At 34.8% G+C, this 9015-nt stretch overlaps 1 long non-coding RNA gene across 2 annotated transcripts in view; it reads right to left on the reverse strand.

Annotated features, from left to right (window-relative positions):
- Nucleotides 1-5809, reverse strand: part of LOC308073097 — a 271143-nt gene extending 265334 nt beyond the window's left edge. For both annotated transcript variants that reach the window (XR_013931903.1, XR_013931904.1), the window contains exon 1: nt 1-5809. This exon is cut by the window's left edge and continues 40130 nt beyond it. This is a non-coding gene — a long non-coding RNA (uncharacterized lncRNA).
- Nucleotides 5810-9015: the final 3206 nt, after the last annotated feature.

Raw genomic sequence — 9015 nt, forward strand, 5'->3', positions numbered from 1 at the left:
AAATGAATGTATTTCCCTGATTCTCACAGAATTTCTCTCACAAAAGAAACCATAACAGAAAGTTACATTCATTCATTTGGCACACTGGCCATCAATAGCAGTAAACAATATGACATCCTGTGAGACTTAGTTTTCATTAAAGGAGGCCATAAAAGGTTAAAATTTTTGTCATTGGTGATTAATGCCATAAATTAAGGATACGTTAGAGGGAGTATTACACAATGGCATTAGCCTGTAATGAACTTTGTTTGCTAATATAATCTCAGATCTAGTTGTGAATACAAACTCTTGAAGGTTAATGGAGTAATATGGTATATTATTATGTTGTCTTTTACATTTATACATTTGGTAGGTCAAACAATACCGGTCATTAAAATTTGACCTTGGTTTTTAATAAGTAAAGGAAGTATGGAGAGGAAAAAAAAATTATGACTAATCGATTCAAGAATGATAATAATTTCTTTTCAGAAGAATCCTACAAATTTATATCTCAGCTGGCCTTCATGTTTTGTAATAATGCCTTTAGAGTTATCATCTTGAAAATAACGTTAGTCCTATAATAATTTTTTATCTGATGATTGTCAATACAGCCATAAAGAAAATCTTAGAATTCAACCCACATTAATTAAATGTCAGTATCAAGCCTGTTCATAACAAATTATGCTCACAACAGATCCTTAGTTGTTAACTTTTTCAAAAGCATTACTTTATCTGTTTCATCATAAAAACAAATTCTTCAATTTGTTTGGATTATTCAAATGGTCCTATAAATGCTCACTAATTTCTACTGGGTTTGGACAGACTGGAAGAAAGTATAGAGTATTGACAAATAAGCGGAATTTCTAAACTGAAATACTAGAAATACTTTTCTTCAACATAGTAATTTTTCTGTTTTAACAAGTATTTATTTAAAATCAGCCATAATTGTACATGGGGTAAAAACAGACATTTCTCTAAGGATTTTCTTCTGTATTTTTTAATATAGGATTTTTTCAATTTGAAATTTAGCTCTGTCAATTATTTATACCATTCTACATTAGGCACACAGATGTAATGCCTTTTTCTTCAAATTTGTGTTTCTGACTTTTCCAGATCTCACTTACATTCTTTTCCATGTATTTTTATGTCTAGTATTAACTTTGTCTCCCTTTCAGAACGCATCATTTTCTTTTAAGCAACACAAAGGTTTTTTTCTTGTCGTTATCACCTACTATTTACAAGAAAATATTTCTGAATTAACATCACCTATCAGCTCTTCAGAAGTTCTTTTCCTTTTGTATCACCACAGTGTAAATGAATCCCATATTGTTCAGAGTCAGCAGACAATATTATGTGCAGAGCTTACTCAGAACCATTGTGCTACAGTCAGAGCAGCCCCTGAAGCTCTCTGAACCCAGCCATCCTCTACCGTGTGACAATTACCTGGCTTCTACAAGCCTGCAGTAATATAAACCAATCCAGTATGACAGTCAGGTTTTAAGCCTATTCATATAGTGCATCCTCATTGAGCTCACCAGTTTTATTTAATTGTTTATTCTGAAAGACGCCAAAGCAACAGGTAACTCATTTCTTCCAGATTTAATTGCTTTTATTTTATGGTTCTGAAGATACAATGAAAGATAGGACTAGACTATACACTTTCAGCTTAAAGGACTCATTCTTGTACACAGAAAAGGGGAAATGAGCATATCACTGAAGAGTTCAGAGGAAAAAAAGACATTAAGAAGATGGGGCCAGGCTCTTTTCAGTAGTGCCCAGCGACATGACGGGGGAACAGGCACAAACTGCAACACAAGACATTCCTTCTGAACAGGAGAAAGAACTTCTTTACCTTGAGGTTGACACAGTACTGGAACAGACTGCCCAGAGAAGTTGTGGAGTCTTCTTCTCTGGAGGCATTGAAAAACGTGCCTGGACAGAACTCTGTGCAACCTGGTCTAGGTGAACCTGCTTTAACAGGGGGCTGGACTAGTTATCTCCAGAGGTCCCTTCCAACTTTGACCATTCTGTGATTCTGTAAGAACAGAAAGAAAAGTCTTACTTTGTACTCAGAGAGTTTACAAAGGATCACTGTTTTGCCCCAGTTTAGGGGATTTTATTAATCTGTTTTGAGTTCTTTTTTAAATGATTAAACATCATCAAGTTGTTGAAGGCAGCCTAGACTCAGCAAAAAGAGATTTACATCTAGAGAACAGTAGCGAGACAAACGTTCCCATATAAACTACTCCTTCTAGCTATCATAACCCCTTAGGAATTAGCACCTCCCTTAAATGTCATGCTGTTGGATTAAACCACTTTCCTGGCTTTGTCCCATTTTGACTTTCGACCAACTGGAAGACTCAATATAGAAATCAGAACAGAGAGCTAGTGAAAAGATTACCACCAAGGAGGTGGTTTTTTGTGGAAAACATCCTGGTTCCTTCACTTTCAAGGGAGGACAGACTACAGGCTCATATGGTAGCCTTCTGTGACCTCAGAGGTTAATTTCCTCCAAGTTTCCTGCCAGCAAGTAACTCTGAAATTCTGTTAAAACTATTTTGTTTATTTTTAAGGAGTGTAATATACAGTATTTAGTGAAGGAAAAAAACTAATGACCCTTTTTCAGAACTCAATTACCATGTAAAAGAAGAAACTTAATACTGTGTAGGTTTCAAAGAATGTATTTTGCCTAAGCAGAGATTTGTTAATGTTTTTCTTAAAAAGAAAAACAAACAAACAAAAAAACCCCACCAAACCATCAAGGTATATATGTACACTTTAAAATATGCTTCACTGCTTGCCTTTAGCACCATTTGCAAAACTATTCCAAATTCCCCATTAATAAATCCAGAAGAAAACAGCTTATTTGAGTTAACAACTGCACTGCAGTTCAAAATATGCAGAAAGATCTGTTCCAGGCTCTGGTCCAATTTGCTCTATGACCACAACTATTCCATTCCACTTCAGTTTTAAAATAAGATAAACAGTACTGATGTTTAACTAGCAAACAGCCCAATACCTCCACAAATAACCTTATCGACATTTCAAGAAAGCGAGGTAATTTCCTGCCTTGTGCCAACAGAAATAAAAATATTAGTAACATTTACTGCATTCATCACTAACTTAAATAAACCTAAATAACCTAAATAAACATGCTTCCAAATTGAGCAGAAGATAATGCCATTTGCCATGTCTGTTTGAGACTACACTAGGAAAAAGAACATACTCCTCAATTTATACACAGTTTACTTCAAATCTGTAATCCAGCAGTGAAACACACCATTATATAATCTTAGTTATAAATTATTAAATAATAATTAAGTGTAAGTTGTTGTGAGTGTAATTGGACCATTAGTATATAGTTTTTGCTCCTGCGGTTATTCAACTTAAGCTTTAGTGGAGGTCTCTGAACAATTTCCTATTACCTTATAATGACTTTCAGTAAGTGCTTATCTGCATCCAACAGATTTCTCTGCTTCAATATACTGTGCTGCAAGAGAAGGAACTAACTGAAATATCATCACCATGAACTAATTATTTGTGGTTGAAAATGTCAAAGAGACCCTCATAACTTGCTGAAGCATAAAATTTGCCCTGCCTTTAACTTGTTATAGTCTAATGAGATTTCAAGTTATAACAGCACATCCCAATGCTTTCTCTGACACTGTTTTAATCAGATTTTCTTTTTTTTGTTTGATAGGCTTCTGAGAAAATATTGCATATTGCACACATCACTTCAAAATAGTCTCTAACTGCTAATGAACCACAAAAATGGCTTATGATTATTGTGTAGCTTCCACAACCAGCAACTATTCTATGGATGCCATTTGCTAAGCTCTGCGGTGTGCTTAATAGACCTAGAAGGGTCCTTTTCCAGCAAGTCCAACATTTTCTTCTAATACAGTGTTTTGGTTTTGTGTCTTACAAAATAACCAAGATAGATAATTTTACTAGATTTATAGCAATGCATCCAAGACCAAACACATCATAGAAAACATATCATAAAAACAAAAGATAGTGGTACATAAAAAACAACACAGACTTATGTCAGAAAATTCTTGTCCTACATAAAATCTTTCCAGCTTTGACCAACAAACTTGTGGGAAAAACCTTGAAGTCATTAGCTGTTTACTAAATTCCTCAAAGTAGCATATATGAGTAAAGAATATAGTGTGCCACAGATGCCATGCCAAAAGGGTTTCTTCACATTCAGCTTTCATCTTTTCAGCTATGCCACAAGTTCACACTGTCCAGAGTAATTGCGGCAAAACAGGGAAAAAATATGTATGCAGGAAACCAGCTCTTTTTCGAAGGTACAGTTGATTAAAATAATGTTTCTAGATTAATCTTTTCAGTATACTTATAATACCTGTGCAATATTGTAGAATGCTGAAGAGAGAATAAAAATCAGTGGATGTGTCAATGACACTATTTTTGAAGAAAGCTTGTTAAAAAGGAAAACTCCTCAGGTAGCAGCTTTGTTGATGTTACCTGTATGCTGATGCTTTTTAAATGTAATACAAAAAAAAAAAAAAAAAAAAAAAAAAAAAAAAAAAAGAATGATATTTTTTTTCCATCTATCACTTATATTGTTTTTTAAAAAGGAAAAGATGCCCTATGTTCCAGTTCAAGTCTTGATCCCAAATTGTTATTGACTGAAATTAATTCCAGAGCTCCTAGAGCTCCTGGCAAATCATCATTTATGTACGTGTGATGCACAGAAGAAAGCACATTAAAAGAATTACTGTAAACCATAGTATCTTTGTACAGACTACAGGAGTGCAGAGAATGGCCTTTACAGATCTTCAAAAGCTATTTTACAGAGTATTGTTTTTTCCTCCCTGAGATGATCTTGCTCATTTCAGCTGGTGGTATTTTTTCTGGCATACATTCAGGAAACTAAAAAGTTAACGCAGAGGTATATGACAACATTTGGAGATCTCTTCAGAGTGTTCTTAAGACTGTGAATTACCTTTCGGACTCAAAGGTCCCCAGTTTAATTGTTGCATAACCTATCTTTTAAAAAAAGAGATTTCTAACACACCATGTTATAAATCCTGGTGAATATCTTATCTTCTTTGTAAGAGGTTAACAAATGCCATCGGAAGGAATAAAGCTAACTATCAGCTGCCTACTGAACAATACAGAACCACACGTGTTCCACTAGTCAAACTCTAGCACTTTATAAGAATCAATTTTCTACTGTACTCTGCTCCTTTTGCCGTAACAATAGAAGATTAACGCATTCCTAGGAACAATCGGAACTACAGGAGGCTAGAAGCTTTTTTCAGGGTCCATCCCCACTATCAATATGTGACAAGTTAATGGGTCTTAATTATAAAAGCAACACTAAGCAATTAAGCAAACTGAGGGATTGTAGTCCCAGCTGTGGCAGCCCGTTTCTTTCTTTAGGATAACATATATTTTCTATTTAAAGGGAGATTAATCTTCTAAAGCATACCAAAAATCTTGCTCTGGGAAATTTCTTACTTCTTATTAAAATGAAATCTAGTTTTGGTAATGATTGTAGAAACGAAGTACCACTTTAGGCTTTACATTTTCCAATTGCAGCCAGCCATTTGAACTATGACTGAGTGAGACTAAATAATGGGAAGAACAACAGGTACAGAACTAAAATTATCTTTGACCTAGTGTGTTACGACAGCTATTGCAATATGAAATATTTGTCAATCTACTCAGTTTTATACAACAGTGACACAAGAAAATTCAGTTGTTATTCCCTAGAATTGCTCTTCTATGTACAATAGACCTTTCCCCCCCCCCCTTTCAACAGCTCACCACTTGCATAGAAAGAGTTCAGTTTTCCCTTGCACGTATCCAGGACTGCACACACAATTCTGGTTGCATATGGTCAGATGTACTAACAGCCACTGTGAAGTGCTGGTAAACTTCGACTGTACATGCAGGTGATGACAGTTTTACACGGCGGACCTAAGAGTTACACCTGTATGGATGCAGGTGTTACTGTATTACAAAGTACACTAAGATATTAGTGCAAAGCATATACCTTTGTTTATGTGCCAGCATATACATGCAGATTAAAAGCACACAAAACCATACATGCTACTGAAAGCCCACTGAACACCTAGCCATATCTAAAAGATCGTATCATCTTTAAGAATAAGATTTGTCTTCTACTTGTAGAAATCCAAAATATTAAGAGAGGGAGTTTGGGGATACGTGACACATTCTGCCATGCTAGGACAGAATTTTACTTCCAGTTATCTAGGCATTCCAAGATAGGCTGAGACCCACCACGTTAAAATTTAAGCTGTTAAAAAGTATCTCTCTGCTTTATACATGATCTTGTAATATTACTTTCCTGATCAATAAATTCAGTAAGCCTTTGTATAATGTAAGCTTTTATTTGCTGCAAAGCTGGACTACCTTGAGAGTTCCCACAGCAGATGTTTGCCATAATTGCTTGTAGTATTCCTGCTATGGTGTACTTGAAAGTAGAGCTAGTAAATGGCCTCTAACAGCAAAATATGAGTCTACAGAACAAACCACTGCATCCCTGTCTCATGAAAATACACTGCTTTGGGACTACTGAAACTGCCAGCCAGACTTCTAAGAAATAGAGAAGATATCATTAGAAGAAATCATTAGAAGAATGTTAGCATTAAAATGTCAAGTCTTGCAGCCTTACAGGAAAAACTTCATATAAAATGAAGTTGAATTCCCCCTAAACAAAAAATTCAGACTGCATCTGTCACTTTTACAATATATTATACAGCTATAATATTTAAAATAAAAAAAACCTACGCCCATTCAAGCAGCTTTACAGAGGAAATTGTAAGAACTGAAGCAGGCCGCTAAATTCTGCTCATGGTCTACCTGCTTCTTTAGTTAATTAGTTCATTTTCCTTGAATTAAAATTAAAGGATGCATCTGGTTTGTTTAAGAATAATAGTTGACTAAAATAGCAGCTATAACGCAGTAGAGGGAAAAAAAAATTCTTAAAGATACCATTACATGAAATTACCATAGGTATTTATTTTGCTTCCACCTGCTCCATTTGTGACTACTAGAGTATTAGTATAGTGAAACAATTAACACAGGACATATTTTCATATTTTTTCTACCATTAGCAGACACAGCCTGAAAAGGCACATCCCTGTACCATGAGAGCACAAGTCATAAGCAGAAACCTGAATGCCCATACCCTTTGCTTCTCTCAAAGTCTGTCGCTAGCAGCTGAGACTATCTAAACTGCAATTCCTCAATCTTTTCATTTCCCACATTTCCCTTTTTAATTTGAGGGCTACCACTGAGGACCCAAGACACAGATACACAACAGTAAAGAGCTTTCTATCAAATTGCTGGTACATCAGCATTCAGAATGTACTACTTTTGGAAGTTCAAGCTTGCAAACAAGCCTGATTTATTGAGCTGGAATTGATTTACCATACCTTATATGCAACACTTTAAAAAGCTGTTCTGGGCTAATTACATACTCAGCTGATCCCCAAGTGATTAATAAAGTTCCTGACCAATTTTCTCTCTTCTGAGCTGCCAGATGGAGTACAGAAAACTCATGTACATCCCATAATGCAGATTTTCACATTAATGAATAAAGCTTACACCTAGGGAAAAAAAATTAAAAAAAAAAACTAGGGAAGTTTACATCTGCTTTACTTTTACATTTCTAAAAATACACAAACGACTCAGAAATCAGGTCTGTATTTTAATTCTCAGATTAAGTCAGAAATCTCTTTGTATCGGCCTTTGTTTACACAACAGTACTATTATATCAATATTTTAAAATGAATAAAAATGTATCTTTCATTAAATAAGTCATAAGCTATCACATGCCGTTATATATGCATATGCCATCTAGAGCTGACAAGAGTTCCCCCCTGTTTTTGCAGTCTCTGTTCTTTCCTAAGAACTGGTTAAGTGGAGTTAGCATCACTTTGCTCTTCTCACAAACAAAAAACATGCTGAAGGTGACCTTGCTGTTCTTTTTATTATTTCATAATGAATTCAAAAAGTAATCAGAAAAAGATTTCCAGTGATTCAATTCTTTAGAGAACGATTCAAATTCATTTGTCCCTTACAAGAACCAAAGGAGAAGGGAAGGGGGGGAAGGCGCCATTATTAATTTAGGCAATTAAGACTACTTTGAAAGCAATATCCAGTACATTAAAGAACCTGTCTCTGGAGTGCTGCTTACAGTCTATGAAAAGTTAATTTTAGAGCATTTCAAGTGAAGAAAGGTCACTTCCTAGATATGCTCTACAGAATATTATAATTTTTAAACAGTAACCTAAATGAGAAGTGTTTTTTTGTAAATATGGAGTGAATGGTTAAGTGAATTAGAAACAAAATTAAAGCCATGTATTACATTTACCATGTCATTTTAAATTAAACTATGTATAACAAAATTTACGGTCTTTTTCTCTTACGTATCGAAGAAGAATCTATGGGTTTCTTCCCTAACATTACACAGTACACAGTCTAAAAAGAAAATTTCTATACAAGACAAAATAGTTGACATTAAATCTTTATAGTTTCTATGATCAACTGGTTGGAATGAAAACTGAACAAAGCCCATATAAAGTATAATTGCAGCTGTTTAGGGAAAGGGAGGGGTTGTGTCTTACAGCGCAACATTTACTCTGATACACAACTCTTGCCAGTCACAATGTTCAGGAACAAAAGGCAGCCTCAAAAGGTATATATGAACTTGAACATCTAATCAAATTCTCTCGACTCATCTACAAATTACCTGTCTCACTTTTTAAAAGTGCAGAAACAGATACCTAAGTGAAAACTTGGTATTTACTGATGGCATCAATTCTACAATGGTAAATTGCATAAGTGCAAAAGGAACTACATTAATTTATGTAGAAATTTCTAAAATGATATCAAGAAATAAGAGTCCAAGACAGACATAATAGAGGCAGTTAAGTAAATTTCTCCCACTGCAAAGTCAGAGAAATGATAATACAGTCACAAAGGCAGAGGGCTGTGATTAAAGTTTCAAATTCTGCCTGCAATAGACTTTCTACT

Source organism: Falco punctatus (assembly GCF_963210335.1).
Source record: "Falco punctatus genome assembly, chromosome: 14".
Taxonomy (NCBI): Eukaryota; Metazoa; Chordata; class Aves; order Falconiformes; family Falconidae; genus Falco; species Falco punctatus.